The 17,976-nt window shown below is 45.8% G+C and overlaps 1 long non-coding RNA gene across 2 annotated transcripts in view; it reads left to right on the top strand.

Annotated features, from left to right (window-relative positions):
- LOC147572565 (uncharacterized) overlaps positions 1–17,976 on the top strand; it is a 30,753-nt gene that overhangs the window by 3,222 nt on the left and 9,555 nt on the right. For both annotated transcript variants that reach the window (XR_015245860.1, XR_015245861.1), the window contains exon 2: positions 16,651–16,837. This is a non-coding gene — a long non-coding RNA (uncharacterized LOC147572565). The remainder of the gene's footprint in view (positions 1–16,650; positions 16,838–17,976) is intronic.

Raw genomic sequence — 17,976 nt, 5'->3', positions numbered from 1 at the left:
CGAACAGCTTGGCCAAAGTGGCACAGACACAGGTCTGGGAGCTGGAGGGATTCACCTGTGGCTGCAGTAGCCGAGGATGCCTGTGGTGAGACAGTTCTCCCAACCCCCTGACTCTTAAAAGACGAAGAGACTGTCTAAGGCCACAGAGATTGGAAAACACCTTGACCTCTCCAGTTTAGTAGTATGGCTATCGCCTCCCCGAGGCACACACCGGAGATGCCAGAGGACTGAGACAAGAAAGGATGCGGAGAGAGGGAAGTGGAAAGCCCCAGCTACTCCGTCTTTTTCTCTGTTGATTGAAGGTCCTCGGTCTGGGGCTGCTCCGCCCTCTGAGTTGTTCTTTTTCTGTCCACAGAGGGTGTCACTAGGGGTGTTCTACTGCTTGGCATGGAGCTTTCACAGCTTCTCCCCACACCACTAGAAGGAAGATAAGGGTCTTTTTTTTGCCTTTGCAGAGATGGAAAGGCACAGCAGAAAGAAAAGAATTCAGAGACAAGTGACCTGAGTTCAAGTCTGCCCTCGGGTTGAGTTACCCTGAGTAAGCCATTTATCCTCTCTTTGTGTCTGAGCAAATAAGAAAAATAATAACATGGACTTCAGGGCTGAGTGAGAATTTAATGAGATTGTGTTTATGAACACAATGAGAATTTAATGAGATAGTGTTTATGATCATTTCTTCATAAACTAGAAATAATCAGGAAATTCTTCTCCTCCTTCTCCTTCTCCTTCTCCTTCTCCTTCTCCTTCTCCTTCCTTCTCCTTCTCCTTCTCCTTCTCCTCCTTCTTCTTCTTCTTTTATTAAAGCATTGCTGTGCTCTGTGCCCACTGCCTGGAGATCTGTCCCTGATACCAAAGCTGCCTTCCTAACTAGCTGGGGCTCTGGGGAGATGCTGAAGCCCAGTGACCTAGGAATAACAAGACAACTGAAACCCCAGCTGGGGATTCCTCCTGGAGTTACATGGGCCACTTAGGCCTCGGGGCACACAAGGACAACAAGGACGTGTATGTGTGCGTGTGCACAGAGATCGCATAAACTGCACACAGTACCCGGAAAACACGCACCTACGTAAACACAAACATATCGGCATGGTGTGCCTGGCATGTAACACAGAATAAATGCCTAACAGATGCGTAATAACCGGGAGTGAGCTTGCCTAAAGGAAGAAGCACTAGGCAAGAGATCTAGTCTAAAGTTCCTTTGCTGACCAACTAGCCATACAACCTCACTGAAGTCCCTTGCCCTCTCAGTTCCTTCTTTCTCATCTGTGAAATAGTGGTAAAACATTTGTCCTGCCTGCCTCACAAAACTACTGTAAGAATAAAAGAAACGATTTTCCCTTAGGACGCACAAGTCCAAAGTCCTATTTTTATAATACCAAGCCCTCAGCCACGTGTAATGAACTTCTTAAGCAGTTTTTATGGATGTGTAGAAGCACTTCAAAAGTTAAAGCTCTATGCAGATAGAAAGCACTATTTTTGTCTATTATTGACATACAGACATATGCCATGTGATATTGTACAATTTAAAGACCTCATTGAGGGGCGCCTGGGTGGCGCAGTCGGTTAAGCGTCCGACTTCAGCCAGATCACGATCTCGCGGTCCGTGAGTTCGAGCCCCGCATCGGGCTCTGGGCTGATGGCTCAGAGCCTGGAGCCTGCTTCTGATTCTGTGTCTCCCTCTCTCTCTGCCCCTCCCCCGTTCATGCTCTGTCTCTCTCTGTCCCCCCCCCCCCAAAAAAATAAACGTTAAAGACCTCATTGCATAGAGTCAGATTAATTATAATCCTTGATTCACAACACAGCCCCAACATTGGATCATTGGTCCAAGTATCTCTGCTTTTATTTGGTTATTCATTATTTTTAACAACGCAAGAGTCTCCTGTGAATCTCCTGCCCAAAATAAAAACGAGGGCTTTGACAATGAAATAACTAGGTGGTTTCTCCATCCCCATACCACCCCACCTCTGTTTCCACCGTCAAAGAGAACCATTATCTAGAATCCCGTGTTCACCATTCCCTTGTTTTCCTCAGTTTTCTCTTGTTTTCCATAATTTTATTTCATAAGGTATAAGTGTCTGACCTTCATAAAAGAAAAAAAACTAATAGTGTCTTAAAAGGGAGGTGGATAAGAATGACATTATTAACAAGATGAGGTTAAAATAAACATCTGGTGATGGGTTTCAAAGTATTCTCCACATTCTCATGGGGATGATGATGATGATGATGGTGATGGTAATGGTGATGATTGGGTGCTTACTCTGTGCATCATCATATTTACATCTCATAAAGATCTGTGGCAGATTGCTAGGTATTTGAGCCAATACCCATTTCCCCCTCTTTAATAGTAAAGACGTTCCAATGTTTGGCTAAGCACATGACTGCCTGGACTAAAAATTACATTTCCTGGCCTCCATTACAGCTGGTTGTGTTCATGAGATTAAGTTCTAGCCAATGACTTGTAAATGGAAGGGGTTGAAAGGTAGAGGTAGTCCTTCTCCTTCTCCTCCTCTTTTCTCTTCCCCGATGGCTGGAATGAAAATTTAATGGCTGGAGCTTGAGGAGCCATCTTGGATCATGAAATAGAGGCCATAGGTTGAGGATGACAGAACGAAAGCATAAAAGCAGCTTATGTCCTGGGAAGCAAGCATCCATCATATCAACCCTAACACACTTACCCAGACTTTTATATAAAAGAGTAATAAATGTCCTTCTTGTTATAGTAACTGATATACCAGGTTTTCTATCACTCCCAAACTTAACTCTTACTTATCCTACCTATTATATAGCCTTATGGGGTATGTACTGTTATCCTCATTTGTTTATTCTTTAGGAAAGGAAACTGAGTCCTAGAGGAATTAATAACTTTCCTAGGGTGACAGAGTTAGCAAAGGACAGAACCCAGTTCTTTGTGACCCAAAGTCCATGATCATGGCCCCCAGTCTAAACCCTGAGCAGACATATACCCACAAATCCTTCTTGATGTCAGAAAGATAGTATATGCCATTTCTGGGCAGGAATGGCCCAAAGAGCTATGGGCTATAGTTTCCATTTTCAGATATACTTTAAATCTCCCACATTTCAATTTCCTTCAACCTTCTAGTATAGGTCTATGTTAATTTGCATAGCTCGGTTATATTATGGGGTAAATATGACTCCACAGTGAACTCTCTTCTCCAAGCTTCCCCTACCCGGCCTTCACACCATCAGAGAGTAAACATCTCCTATTTTATTATGCTGTGACATTATGACTGGATGACAGAGGGTAGGGATCTATGGAGGTGAATTTCTTGGAAATTTTCAGATAGCATGCTCTTGATGAGATAGAATCATCCACTGGCTGCTGGATACGCATAGGCACACAGATAAAGTAGACTTTGTATCTAATGCTAGCATGGCAAAAAGCAGAACATTGAAGAAAGGGAGCGTGATTCACAGGAAAAGATCTGTCCACTGAAAACTCACCGTTGGGAAGGAAAATGATTTGGGACCAGGGAGAGATAAGCAGTCTTCATGTCATAGGCTAGTAATTCTTTGGTAAAATGAGGGTCTTCAATGTCTTCAAGGATAACAGATACAGAAGAACCCTTAGTTACAAAAATTTCTGAAATCTCTGAAAGTGCTAAGAGCTGGTCCACAGCAAGAAATTCTACCCAAAGCAAATGCTGCCGACAATGCCCTACTTGAGGGCTTCCCAGAGGGGAAGAAATGCTCTGCTCCCCCACCCCCCGATGCCTTTCTCTGTACCCCAACCTTTGAGGGTTTAATGCCATAGCAGGGAGCAGCTGGACTAGAGGGGAAGAATGGGAATGGAAAGAGAAAGAAGGAAGTACCCAGAGGGGAATGGAAACTTAGCCTCTGCCCATCAACAAACATAACATGTTTAAAGGGACCACAAATGAGGCTAATCAGGACTACAAGATGCCTAATTATAAATTCTGCACATTAGTATGGGAAATGGAGGGAAAAGAGGTAAATATTCTACCACATTCAAAATGGCCCAAGGCTGTGGTCCCTGTCCCTGTAGTCAGTCTTGCCCCTTCAAACTACCCTGTATTGAGCGTGTCAGTTACAACTCAGATGAGCATTCAGCCTGGAGAGTGAACTGGGGAAGGGAGAAAAGGAAAGGGGACATCCAGGGACACAACCAGAGTGTGTCAACCCAGGAGGTCATTTCATCTTTTCCTGGTAATCTTGTGTCCCCAGGTTTTTGGTTTTTTGGGTTTTTTTTTTTTTGCTCCCTCCATCACTTAAGAAAAGTATAGAGAGAGGCGCCTGGATGGCTCAGTTGCTTGAGTGTCTGACTCTTGATTTTGGCTCAGGTTAAGATTTCACCATTCGTGGGATTGAGCCCTGTGTCAGGCTCCACACTGGCAGCTTGGAGCCTGCTTTAGATTCTCTCTCTCTCTGTCTCTTTCTCTGTCTCTTTCTCTCTCTCAAAAATAAATAAGTAAACATTAAAAAAGAACAAGAAAAGTAAAGTAAACGGAAGTGGGAAGGTAGGAAAGGGGGAGAAGAGGTGTGCCAGCGTGTGTGGAATGGCTAGTGGTTTCCTAAGGGTATGATGATATTAGCTTCACATGAGAAGGTAATTTTCAGGCAGTAGAGCATGGGGGAATCAAATTCTGAGTTCAACTCCCATCTCCACCACTTACCACTTGCCATATTAACCACACCTCAGAACGCACTTTTTATAATGAAGGGGGTGATAATTCCCTAACTTAAATACACATGAAACATTATGAACTGTTACCCACACATAGTAATTGACCTCTATAAACGTGAGCCGTGATACTGCAGTAGATATTCTCGTGCCAATTATCTCCTTCCATCCTCTCAACAAGGCTGTAAGTAGTAGTATTTCTGCCATTTGGATCACGGAAACCACCGAGGCCCAGAAAGGTTAAATACCCGGCCGAAGTCATCGCACTGGAGTGGGAAGAGCCAGACTTCAGACTCATGCTGTTCCCACATATGTCAAAGTCTGTGGTCCTAAATGCTCTTGTAAGTGGTCCAGCTACCTGACACCTGCCAGGCCTCTCTGGGGATGCCATCTCAGCCTGTGTGCATGGTTCAGGAGAAGGAAACACACTCTGCAACCTGCAGTTTACTCTGATTCCAAAGATTCTCCCTCTAGGAGAGGTAAAGACATTGAGTAAAGTCAATGAAGCATTAATGAGTTTGGGATCCTAGCACGTATAAGCTTTTGAGGGAGGACCTAAATATGTGAGGTACATGTAGTACATATACTATGTTTTGTTTTGGTTTTGCTCATTTCACGACAGAGGTAGGAGCTAATTTTTTCCCCACCTATCTTCTTAGGCTATGAAAGCTGTAATACTGTGGAGATGAAAAGGACATATGGCAATCACCTCATTTGTCTCCTTCCTCCAAAGACCACAACTATAGCACTGTATAGGTAGGTAGGTGCGTGACCCTAAAAACCACACTCTCAGGACTTCCAGTGCCTTGTTATAACACAAGGGTAAGTTTTTCCTTTTGTGTGACCCGTGTAGCACATGTTGCAGGCAAGTCCCTGTCACTCCTGGATGCTCACTTGCTGATGCTGGCAAGGGGCTCTCCACGGTGCTGGAAAGACAGCTAGAGCCCCGCCCCCCCTCCAGTGGAGCGGCAGGTGCAGAGGAAACTTAGATGTGCTGAAAGAGGTGAGTTGGAATGTGGCCCAGCCTGAGACCTACCTGCAGATGCCCCCCACACACACCATCAACTTTGTGCCCGTCTCGTATCAATAAAGATGGACTGGGTGGCACCGATTAGTGCCAAGTACTGTGCTGGGCATGGGGATGCCCTGATGCCCCTGACAGGCCTTGGGTGCCTGGAGAAGAAGTTTTTTATGTATATGTATATATATATATATATATATATATATATATATATATGTATATGTATATATATATGTGTGTGTGTGTATGTATATATATACATATATATACACACATATGTGTGTATGTATATATACATATATGTACACGTATATGTGTGTATGTATATATACATATATGTACACGTATATGTGTGTATGTATATATACACATATATATACACGTATATGTGTGTGTGTATATATATACATATATACACACACATATATGTGTGTATATGTATGTGTGTATGTATATATGTATGTGTGTACGTATATATATGTGTATATATATATACACGTACACGTATACAAATATATATACAAGTATAGTATTTGTTTTGTGACTGGCTTATATACATGTATATATATATATATATATACACATATATGAATATATACACACATACGAATATATATACAAATATAGTATTTGTTCTTTCGTGACTGGCTTATATACATGTATATATATATATATATATATATATATACACACACACACACACACACACATATATGAACATATACACATATACAAATATACATACAAATATAGTATTTGTTCTTTTGTGACTGGCTTATTTCCCCGAACATAATGTCTTTGAGATTCAGCCATGTTGTAGCATGTGTCGAATGTCCTTCTTTGTTTAAGGCTCTGTGTATGCATACACCATTGTATGTATGAACCACCTTTTGTTTATCCGTCCCTCCCTCAGTGGACACCTGTTTGCTTCCACACTTCGGCTGCTGCGAGCACCATGTACAAATGCCTGTTGGAGCCCCTGCGTTCCATGCTTTGGGGTCTATCCCCAGAAGCAGGATTGCTAGATCATATGATGATTCTGTTTCATTCCTTTTAAGAACTGCCTCCTGTGCTGTTTCCATAGCAGCTGCATCTTTTCATCCCCACCAGCTGTGCCAAGAGTTCTTGTGTCTCTCCATTTAACCAACACCCATTACTTTCTAGCATTGGTTTGGTTGGTTTCAGTTTTGGTAATAGCCACCCTACCAGGTGGCCCTTGAGAGGGTTTAAGTATGGTGCTCCTGAACTCATAAACAAGACAGATTCATCCGGAAAGTCCTCCCCGAGGAGGTGACATCTGACTTAGGCATCTAAAGACGGGCAAGAGTTCTCATGGAAGGGGAGGAGAAAGAGGTAGCACTGAATGATGGAATGGAGAGAAAGGTGACATTGTGTGGCTCGTAGAAGCAACAGGTGGTCGGCATGGGCTGGAATATAGGATGTGTGTGGGAAAGTGTCAAGATGTGAGGTGGGAGGCAGATATAAAGATTAGAAGTTCTACTAAAGCTTTGGACTTGGGCAATAGGGAGCCATCGGTAACATATGTGCAAGTGCTATGCAAATTTCAACCCATTGCATGAATGTAAGGATTGAGAATAAAAAGGAGAGAGTTGTTTTTTTTTTTTAATTTTTAACGATTATTTATTTTTGAGAAACAGAGACAGAGCATGAGCAGGAGAGGGGCAGAGAGAGAGGGAGACACAGAATCTGAAGCAGGCTCCAGGCTCTGAGCTGTCAGCACAGAGCCTGATGTGGGGCTCGAACCCACGGACCATGAGATCATGACCAGAGCCGAAGTCAGACATTTAGCCGACTGAGCCACGATGGCGCTCCAAGGAGAGAAATGTTTTTAAAGAAACAAGTTTTAAGACTAATACACAATGCCTGAAAACTGAGGTGGCTTCTGGCACGTTCAGAGAAGACACTGGGTCCCCAGGGTGCTGGCACTGGCCCACCCCCTCCCTGTGGACCCCCAGGGACCAAGGTAACACAAATGGCCTGCCCGGCTGACCTCTCTGGGTGGAGCCGGGCTCCTGCGGTCCTTTAGATGGGAGACTCCTGGCCTTCCAGACCCGGAGGGATCACAGGAGCACAGCAGGTACGTCCTTTCTCCTCCTGGACCAATGTGCTCAGCAATGCCTCTCCTTCCAGTGCAACATTGCAAATCATTCAGACGCTCGGAAAATCCCAGACCTGAGCAGCCACCCGCCTCTAACGGCCCTTCTAAGCCTGAAGTCTAAGCTGGATGTCTCACCGTCAAGGGGACAAGGGTCAAGGGACACTTCTCTATAACTTAACATACAGATTTACCAACTCACAGAAGTCTTTTTTTTTTTTTTTTTTTTTTGATTTTGGAAACTTCAATACATTCACATGGAACAAAATGCAAACGCCCAAAAAGATATCTAATAAACTGCCCCCTCCCGTCCTAAGCCCTCAGCCACCAGTTCTCTGCCCCCCCCTTTCTTGTGGAGCCCTTTCTAGAGGTCTTTGAGCCAGTCCAACCTTCCACCCAGGAACTAGAACTAGCAGGGACCCTATCTGGCCTCCATTCCTGAGACATCAGATCCTAAACTCCCAAGTCACGCTGTTCAGATGGAAGCTCTGGACCAGCCACCCAAAGTCAGAAGGCCCAGGCAGCTCATGGGCTGGCCCAGCCTCCACGGCAGCCTTCACTCTTGAGTTCCTGGGATCAAGCCATCCTCCTGGGATTGTGAGGCTTCTTCTGGTAACAGTGAGGGAAGCATACGATTCCTCGTGCAGGGTGCGGGGGGGACGGGGAGGCACCCAAGGGTGGGAGTTAGGTACAGGAGTAGGGAAGAGGGTGAGACAAATGCGGACACAGGAGACACAGGGCAGATGTTCCCTGATTGTGAGACTGAGCCAGGATGCCAGAGCCAGAGTCTGCAGGGCCATCCGGTGTGAAGGACCCCGTAGCTCAGAGTACGGCTGCAAGGGTAGCAAAGAGGGACATGTGGGCAGCCTTCCCCTCAACCTTCCCCAGACAGGTCAAGGCCAAGCAGAGGTGTTCCTTCAAGTCACACGGCTGCCTTGATCGGCCACAGGGCTCCCGCCCGCGTCACTCCCCAGGAATCTGGTTCTTGTTTACCACGAGGAAGTGTGGTTACTACAGAGCCTGGTGGCCCTCCCCCAGCTTCTCCAGAGTGTGTGTGGAGGAGCCCAGGGCCTGGGAAGGGGGAGCCGCTGAGCAGAAAGACCAGCACCCTCCCTGGGGCCCTGCCCCTCCCAGGGCTCCCTCACCAGGACAAGTCAGAGAAGAGCCTATCAGGACGCTGGGGCCTTTTTTGGCTGAGACATCTGGGACCTATCTTCTGCAGAGTTGGGAAGGGAAAGAGCAGGGGAGCAGCAGCAGCAAATGAAGGCAGTCAAGGAACAGGGTCAAGGAACAGGGTCAAGGAACCAGGAAGAATGGAAGTCAGTGCGACACCACCTATTTTCTGTTAAGAAGAGAAACCCCGCAGAGGGAGCGAAGCCCCCGGAGATTTGTTTTGCAAACTTTCCATCCCTAGCGACTCACCCAATGCTTGTCACAGAATGTGACACTTACATTCTCCTGGATGGATGGAATGGAGGGTGGCACACGAGACAAAATCATGATAATGGCCCCCATATGGTTTAGTGTCTTCCTGATGGGGTTTCTAAGTGCTTTCCATGTGTTAATCCAATCAATTTCCACAACAACTTTATAGGGTAGGTGTTACTAATATCCTTCCAGGGGTCCGGATGAGGAAACTGAGGCCCAGTGAATCTTAGTGGCTTACGGGAAGTACTGGAATGGGGGTTTGAACACAGGAAGCCAGGACTCAACAGTGTCTTCCTAGGCACCACGGTCTCCTGGACAGGGAGCAGGGCCAGCCGGAAGGGGACGATCCGGAGGCAGACAACTGTCGTCACAACTTGGGGTATAGAGCTCTATGCTGGAGTTTTCTTCTTCTGTCAGTTACCCTGTTGTGGCCTCAGCCCATCCCAACCCCTGGGTAGGCTTCACTGGGACCTTATTAAATCGTAAGGAGACTACGATGGTTATATGTTTCCCAAAGCAAAATTCCAACACTCTGTTACTCTGGCTCAAGATCTTGGTACAAAAGCCATAAAAAGACATGGGCCCCGGGACTAGCACAAGAGCCCGGCACCCTGCTCGCTCTTTCTCTGTCTTTGCTACCTCTCCTTGATGCATTTTCCTCATCTGTTCCCTCTGTAGTTTTCAGAACGTTGTCCAAATGAGAAGGCATTTCTGAAACACCAGCTTGGTTCATTTTCTCCCCACACAGCTGTCTCCTCTTTTCTCCACGGGAAGTTGCGCTAACAAGGTAGTATGAAAATCAGGTCATTTTCACTATTTTTCAGAGTTTCCAGAGGCCACGGTGCTGCAAATGGAAATGTCAACGTGGGATAATTACATTGGCCCTGATGCCCTGTTTTCTGACTACCGTTCGTCCACAATCGATTACTGAAAAAGACAAAGGCTGTGAATAATCAGCCAAGCAGATGAAGTGTCAGGTGACCAGGCCAGAAGAGAAAACAGGGCTCCCCTGAAAGGTGAGGGAAGAAAGGCCTCTGGCCCAGGAAATATGTCTGCCGTGGGGACAAATCAAGCGACAGAAAAAGGTGTAGGGCTCAGACCTGGCCTCGGCAGGCAAGGTATGTACGGATGCACCAGTTACTCACTGGGCTGGTCCTCTTAACATCTTCTGAGAGCCATGGGACGCTCTCTCTAGGAAATGGGGAAGGAAGTCGTAAGAAAGGCCCCTGAGGATATCACATGAAGGAGGACGCATGGGCATTAGAATGAGGGTAAAAGATCACAAGTCCTGGAAACTAGTTATTCAGAGACAGTCCTTGTAACACACCCACACACCCACACCCACACCCACACACACACCCCCCACACACGGGGTTGACAGAGTCTGTGGCCCACAGTTTTCTTTGGCTGGCTTCTTCTCTGCCTTTAAGTCTGGCGGAGGAGATGGGGCTAGGCATTTATCGCTGGATGTTTTAGTCAGTTTCACTTCCTGTTTCTCATGCTGAAAGCATAATAATCATCATAATGATAATAATAATTCTAAGGACTTGCCTCTGCCTCCTATTTATCTAGGGCCTGTCAGAAGTGTGCACATAGGTGGGAGAGGGAGACTACAGCTTATCTACTCCATCAATCAACAGCCGGGAGTGGAGGCAGGCATGGAGGTGAGGGTGAGGGTTAGTAATTAGCAGCGGAAATTATTAAACTCATTTTTTTTTTCAAGAGGAGGGATCTAAATGGGTTGTTAGCTCCCCAAATGGTTATTCTTACCATAGAGACATTTATAAATCTCTTCTTCCAAGGTCCTCCGGAAATAAATCCTCCCCAAACCTTTCCATTCTCCAATCTGCCCCAGCTAAGGAAATCCTTGTGAATTGAGGCCCAGAGAGTTTAGGCTGACCTCCTAGACTCACACAGCAAGCAGACCGGCAGGAAAGATAGGACCAGGCCAGGATTCTTCTGCATCCATTAAGAGCTATAACCAAGAAGGGAATTTCCAAGTCTACAGGGAACTTGCAAAGTTTTTAGGAAAAACCACAACTATTTTAGCTAAGGAAAAAATGTGCAGTCCCTGCCGACTTGAAACCCTAGGACAATAAGAGAGAGTTCCCTCTTACCAAGAACATGTTGGGAACATCTAAGACTAGGAGGGGTAGGAGGAACAGCTTTCAGACTTTGGTTGGGAAAAGCGTTCATGGAATAGAGGTGTCGGGCCAGGGTTTTAATTTTTTACCACCAGTCAAGAGCTGTACTCTAAAGGACAAAGGTTGTACACTTTATAGGCTCTCGGGACTCAGATGGAAGTGGAGGGAAGTGCGGGAAGGAGCCATTATCTTGATGACAGCAGGGACATAATCTTCCTTTAGATCCAGGGAGGGTGGAAGCAGGGAGCTCAAGATTCGTTTTTAGGGACACCTGGGTGGCTCAGTCGGTTAAGCAGTTAAATGTCCGACTCAGGTCATGATTTCACAGTTTGGTTAGTGAGTTCGAGCCCTGCGTTGAGCCCTGCATTGGGCTCAACAATGACAACACAGAGCCTACTTGGGATTCTCTCTCTCTGCTCCTCCCCCATTTATGCTCTCTCTCTCTCCCTCTCTTTCAAAATAAATAAACATAAAAGAGCGTTGTCAGGAAGGTGACAGGATGCGATAGTGCACATTTATTTATTATGATATTTATTGTTGTTGGATTCCTCCCCTTCCCCCCCACCCCCCCGAAGATCAATCATCAGCCCGGAGCTGGATGGCGAGTGATAGGTTAAAACTGAAAATGAAATTTTAAAAATTTTCTTTAATGCTTATTTTTGAAAGAGGGAGGGAAAGGGAGGGAGAGTGTGTGCCCGAGCCCACGAGCCCAAGTGGGGAAGGGGAAGAGAGAGAGGGAAAGAGAGGATCCAAAGATAGCTCCGAGCTGTCTTCGCAAAGCCAACGGTGTGGGGCTCCAGCCCACAAACCGTGAGATCATGACCTGAACCCCAGTCGGACACTCAACCGGCTGAGCCACCCAGGTGCCCCTAAAACTGAAAATGAAATTTAACTGTGACCCTGTGAATGAATAACCTCAAGCTGTCAGCTGTTGAGTCGGTGCAGAGAGGGGCTAATCACGCCATCAAACACTTAAATGGCAAATCACTACGTGCCAGATGCTGTTCTGAACTCTTCCCGTGTTTTTGCTGGTTGCAATACTCACAGCAATGCTGTACAGTAGGCTCCGGTTGCTAGGACGTTCTTCTTCACGTCCACGGCCACCCTGGCTGTCTTGGCATCGCAGAGCTTGTCGAAGGACTGCGTTGTTTGGCCTCTAACCTCTGCTTCTCTTCCCAGCACCAACTACCATAGGCTCGGGCTCCTAATTTGCAGGACCCAGTGCAAGATGAAAATGCAGAGTTCCTCGTTCAGAGCTTATTAAGAATTTCAAAGAGCGGTAGCAGAACGTTAAAACCAAGCACAGGGTCCTCTAAACACGGGCCCCTGTGTGACTGCATGGGTCACACGCCCATAGAACTGGCCCTGCATAGACCTGTACGAATCCTTGTGCAGAACACCGGGGCTGGCGTCTCTTCTCCTGCCCTGGTGTGTGTCCAACTCCTGAACAAGCAGAGGGAAAAGGGAAAAACACATCCTACCCCCAAGTGCCTTGAATGTCTGTGTCTGGCTTTGTTGAAGAAGGTATTCCATAGCGAAATGACAGTTTGGTTTTCACCCTTGATTTAGAGGATTTTTAAAGACCTCTCTCGATGCTGTACGAGTTGATTTGTCTTTCTATCCATTCCTCTCCTCACATCCCACATCTAACAGGTTGGCAGTTTTTGCTGATTCTATCTCAGCGAGGCGTCCTGTATCCTGCCCTCTTTTCCATCTCCCCGGCTACTGGCCTAGTTTTTGCTTACCTAGAATATTCTAGTAACTGCTAACTAGATCTATTTCCTTCAACCCCCATCGTTTCCAACCCTGTGCTTGTTATACTCGGTCTTTATTAGTTACATGTTAGGACTTTCTCTCCCCTGGACTGTACATTTCTCCAGGGTGGGTACTCAATTCCCAGACACCTGTACCTTCCTCAGGAGCCCTGAGAAGAGTGTTCCGCCTTCTGGGTGTTTCTCTCCCGCCTCCTTTGTTTGCACATCTCTGGATCTCTATCAGGCCCCATGGTCTGGAATACAGCTCTGCCTCTCGAATCCTCAGTCAAGAGAGCACTGCTATTTTGCCTAAATTCCAGAGAAAAGCATGACATCCAAAGCCCTATCTTCTATGACAATCAAAATGTGGCCAATTAGAACTGTTAGAAAGATCTGCCCCCCAGGATGCCTGGGTGACTCAGTCGGTTAAGCGTCTGACTCTTGATTTTCGCTCAGGTGATGATCTTGCAGTTCATGGGATCAAGCCCCACATTGGGCTCTGCGTTGACAGCTCTGAGCCTGGAGCCTGCTTTGGATTCTGTGTCTCCCTCTCTCTCTGTGTTACCATCCTCCTGCTTTGCTGTCCTTGGCTGACTGTACCCGCCCACCAGCTCAGCTCACCCCTTTACTCTTGCAAGGATGTGGCAGCAGCTCTAAGGTTCACACCCCCAAGTGACAGCCTTCAGCAGAGCAACGAAAGAGGCAGGGGTAAAACATATACAAATATTACAAGCATACAAATAAATTTTAAAGGTTCCCCCCCCCCCCCCCGCTTCCTGTGACTATGTTACTCATCAAGGGAAAACATACTTCCCAGAGAACCTCAGCCGATTTCCCGTTATATCTTATTGGCCTGATATCGGTCACATGTCCATCTTAAACCAATCACTGGACAAAAGGAACTGGAATTCTCAGGGTAGGAAGAAGCCTACCACCCAGGAAGAGAGGGCTGGTTTCTGCATGGGTAACTGACAGCAAGTGCCCAACTCCCACTCTGCGGACTCCTCCCCCAATCCTGTACCATGTGGAGGCACCCCCGGCCCTCAGCCCTGCCTCTGCCTACACTTGCCCCATTTCTCCCCTTTCCTTTCCCAGCACACTCACTGCAGGAGCCATGCAGCTGCGTTGCCTGTGTCCAGTTCATCTCGTGTCTCCTCAGCTCCACCGCAGTCAGGCTGTTGTCTCTGCCACCTTCCTCCTCCTTCTCACCCGAGTTCACTTCCTCAGTTTGATCTCTTTGCTGGCTCTGAACGCGTGGAGCCATCCCTTCTTCCTCAGCCTCCCTCTACCTTGATTCTCAGGACATCACACTGAATTCGGCTTCTACCTCCCTGTCCACTGCTCAGTTGCCTTCAATGGCTCCTCACTCCTACCTGTCCCTAAGGTGTTTGTGCTCTTTTGGGCTCCTTCTTTGACCGTTTTCCAATCATTCCCTGCTACTTCTCAGGTTTCAACTCTTAGCTAACTCTGTACCCAGGACCCCCAAATCTACAAATCCAGCCCAAATATTTTCTTGAATCCATACCCATTGTGGACTTCCATTACTAGGCGTTCCCAGACACCTTAAATCATCAGCTACAAAATGGATTTCATTGTCTGCACACGTGCACACATACATGCACACACGCACAGCTTCATTCTGCTGCTCAGAGAAGGGATCACGGTCTGTTGGGTTGTCAAAGGCTGAGTCTGATAGTCCTCACTCCTCTCATCCCTGACACTCTATGACCATTTCCTGCTCGTGCCCCCTCCTCTCTACCAGTTTTCTTCCTCTCTGCTACTATGCCACTTCCCTGCCTCAGGCACTCGCCATCTTTTATCTGGATGATGGCACCAGCTTTCTAACTGGCTTCTGGTTTTCTCTTTCCAGTGCATTCTCTCAACGTTGCCCCAATAACTTTTAACAATATAAATCTGGGGGTGCCTGGGTGGCTCAGTCGGTCGAGCATCTGATTTCAGCTGAGGTCGCGATCTCACGATTCGTGATTCGTGAGATCGAGCTCCGCATGGGGCTCTCTGCCAGCGTGGAGCTCGCCTTGCATCCTCTGTCCCCTCTCTCTGTGCCCCTCCCCGCTCATGCTCGCTCTCTCTCTCTCAAAAATAAATACACATTACAAAAAAAGTAAAAAATAAAAATATAAATATGAATATGTTATTCTAGAGCTTCAAAAATCTTTCAATAGATCCCCAGAGCCTAGAGAAATGGACTACGTTCCCTAGTACAGCCTTGGGCCCAAAGTCACCAGTGCTGTTTTTAGAACTTTAGCCTGCAAGTTTTGTGTAAATTCAGCTGAAGAGAGGACACACAGTGACAGAAATCGGTGGAGAGACTATTCTAAAATACTGTTTTGAAATCTCTATTATCAGATTTACAGATTTTGTAAGCCCACGTTGCTCCCAGAATCCTTGAATAAACACAATGCCCAATGAGTATTGATTTAAAATCGAAGTGTATTACTTTCCTTTGGGTTTGAAGTGTTCCAACTACTTACCAGAAAAGATGGAGTCCCGCAGCCCACTGACTTTAGCCAGATCACTTGATTTCTACAAATTACTTACTCTGTGGCCTCATATTAGTATCTGGAGGTGAGAATAAAGGTACAAAGTAATTGGGATGAAGGGGTGGATGAAGGAAACATCTTTGAGAATGAACGATAGGACCTGGTTACTACTAAAACCTGGGTGCTGGAGTGCCTGGGTGGCTCAGTCAGTTAAGTGTCTGACTCTTGATGTTGGCTCAGGTCATGATCTCAAGGTCGTGAGATTGAGCCCCACATTGGGCTCCACGCTCGGTGTGGAGACTGCCTAAGATTCTTTCTCTCTCCTTCTCTCCCTCCCCCTCCCCCCATTCTCTCTCTCTCTCTTTCAGAAAAAAAAAAAAAATCAATAAATAAAAACAAACGAGGAGCTCCTGGGTGGCTCAGTCGGTTAAGCATCCGACTCTGGATTTTGGCTCAGGTTCATGAGTTCGAGCCCCACATCAGCAGGCTGACAGCACAGAACCTGCTTGGGATTCTCTCTTATACTCTCTCGCTGCCCCTCCCCCATTCTCTCTCTCTCTCTCAAAATAAATAAACTTAAAAAAAATAAAATAAATAAAATAATAAAATAAAATAAAAATAAAATAAATAAAAAATAATAAATAAAAATAAAAAAATACAATAATAAAAAAATAAAATAAATAAAATAAATAAAAAAAAAATAAAATAAATGCTGGGTATCCATAGCAAGTTCTGTCCTCTGTCTCAGGGGAATGTAGCCAAGTTCTTGGATTTGAAAACAGTTAAAAACAGGATAATTTAGTGTAGGGTATGAGAGGAGTTGCCTATATGGGTGATTGTATGGGGAGGGAGGGGAGGAGAGAAAGAGAACACATAACATTAATAAATCACAACCACATCCAATAAAATAGAAATTGGGAGGCTCAATTTCAGATAAAGACAAACAATACTCCCCTTTCACATTTTCTTACTAATAGAACCCTAGCTTTAAAAGGCGAAGGTAATGGGGAAGCTTCTGTTTCTTAGGATGCGACACAAAAGGAGCCAATAAGAAATGGAAATGGAGTCAAAGAAGAGGAAGTCGTTTCCCGAGATGCATCTGTGAGAGTGTCTGGCAGGTGGAAGGAAGGAATGAACATCATTGAACTTCTACTACTCTGTCTCTGCTACAGCACCTCATACGCACTGCCTCGCTCAAGCCTCGTACCATGAGGTAAGAATGACTATTTCCATTCGTGGTGTAACAGAGGAAAACCTAGCCACAGGCTTAGCAAGAGACAAAGGGACAAAGATCTTTCTGACCTCAAAGGACATGCATTGTCATCCCCCTACGACCATGAGTAGCCAGCTAGGAAGTCTCCTTTCTCAGCATAGTGTCTATCTTTCCAGATTCATCCATTCATTAAACAAGTCTTAACTGAGGCATGTAGGTAGGCTATGGGGTAGTTGTGGTTCTGCTTTGTGGAAGGGCCATGCAGAGGATCCCTAGAGGTCCCTTCTCGCTACAAAACTCAACAACTGTGGTGCAGCCCTCTTCTCTGCTGTTATCAGTACCTGAGTCATTCCTACCAGGAAAGGGCCAGAACACGGTGACCACTACAGGTCTGATCAGGTTAGGGACAGCAGCAGAAGAGAAAGCCACTAGGAGGTCTGAGGGCCAAACTGGACCCCAGCAGGCTCTCATAGGTACCTGTGTTAAATTCAGGCCCCAGTACAGAGTTTTAGTTTGAGATGATGAAAAAGTTCTGAAGCTTGCAGAGTGGTGATGGTTGCACAACAGTGCGAAAGTACTTTAATGTTCCGTGAACTATCCACTTAGAGATGTTCGTACATTTTGTATTGTATACATCTTACCACGATAAAAAAAAAAAAAAAAGTTTTGTATCCTACGCTTTGTATCCTATACATCTTACCACAATAAAAAAAAAAGTTTAAAGGTAACCCTTAGTAACATAAATTCTTAGAAAAAACTTTTTTTTTTAATATTTGATTTTTAAGTAATTTCTACACCCGATGCAGGGCTCGAACTTGCAACACCGAGATCAAGAGCTACACGTTCCACTGAATGAGCCCGCCAGACGCCCATTGAAAACAATTTTGAAACACATTGTGCAACATTGGTCCTGAACGTACACCTATCCAAAGCATTGACCATTGGCACTACTGGGTTTATTTTAGTTTTTAAGCTATCAGTAGAAGGAAGGAAAGAAGGAAAGAAACTGTAGCAAAAATGCCATTAGTTTCCCTGTGGAAACAGTCACAACACTAGTCATATTGTTTCCAAACAATTGTCCCGATTTGTTTGCCACCAACAGCACCCAGCATCTGATACATAAAGCATCACAGTGCACA

The sequence above is a fragment of the Puma concolor genome, chromosome E4, assembly GCF_028749965.1.
Source record: "Puma concolor isolate L17-30 chromosome E4, mPumCon1.1.hap2, whole genome shotgun sequence".
NCBI classification, from domain to species: Eukaryota; Metazoa; Chordata; class Mammalia; order Carnivora; family Felidae; genus Puma; species Puma concolor.
This window is presented reverse-complemented; position numbering and strand designations above follow the sequence as displayed.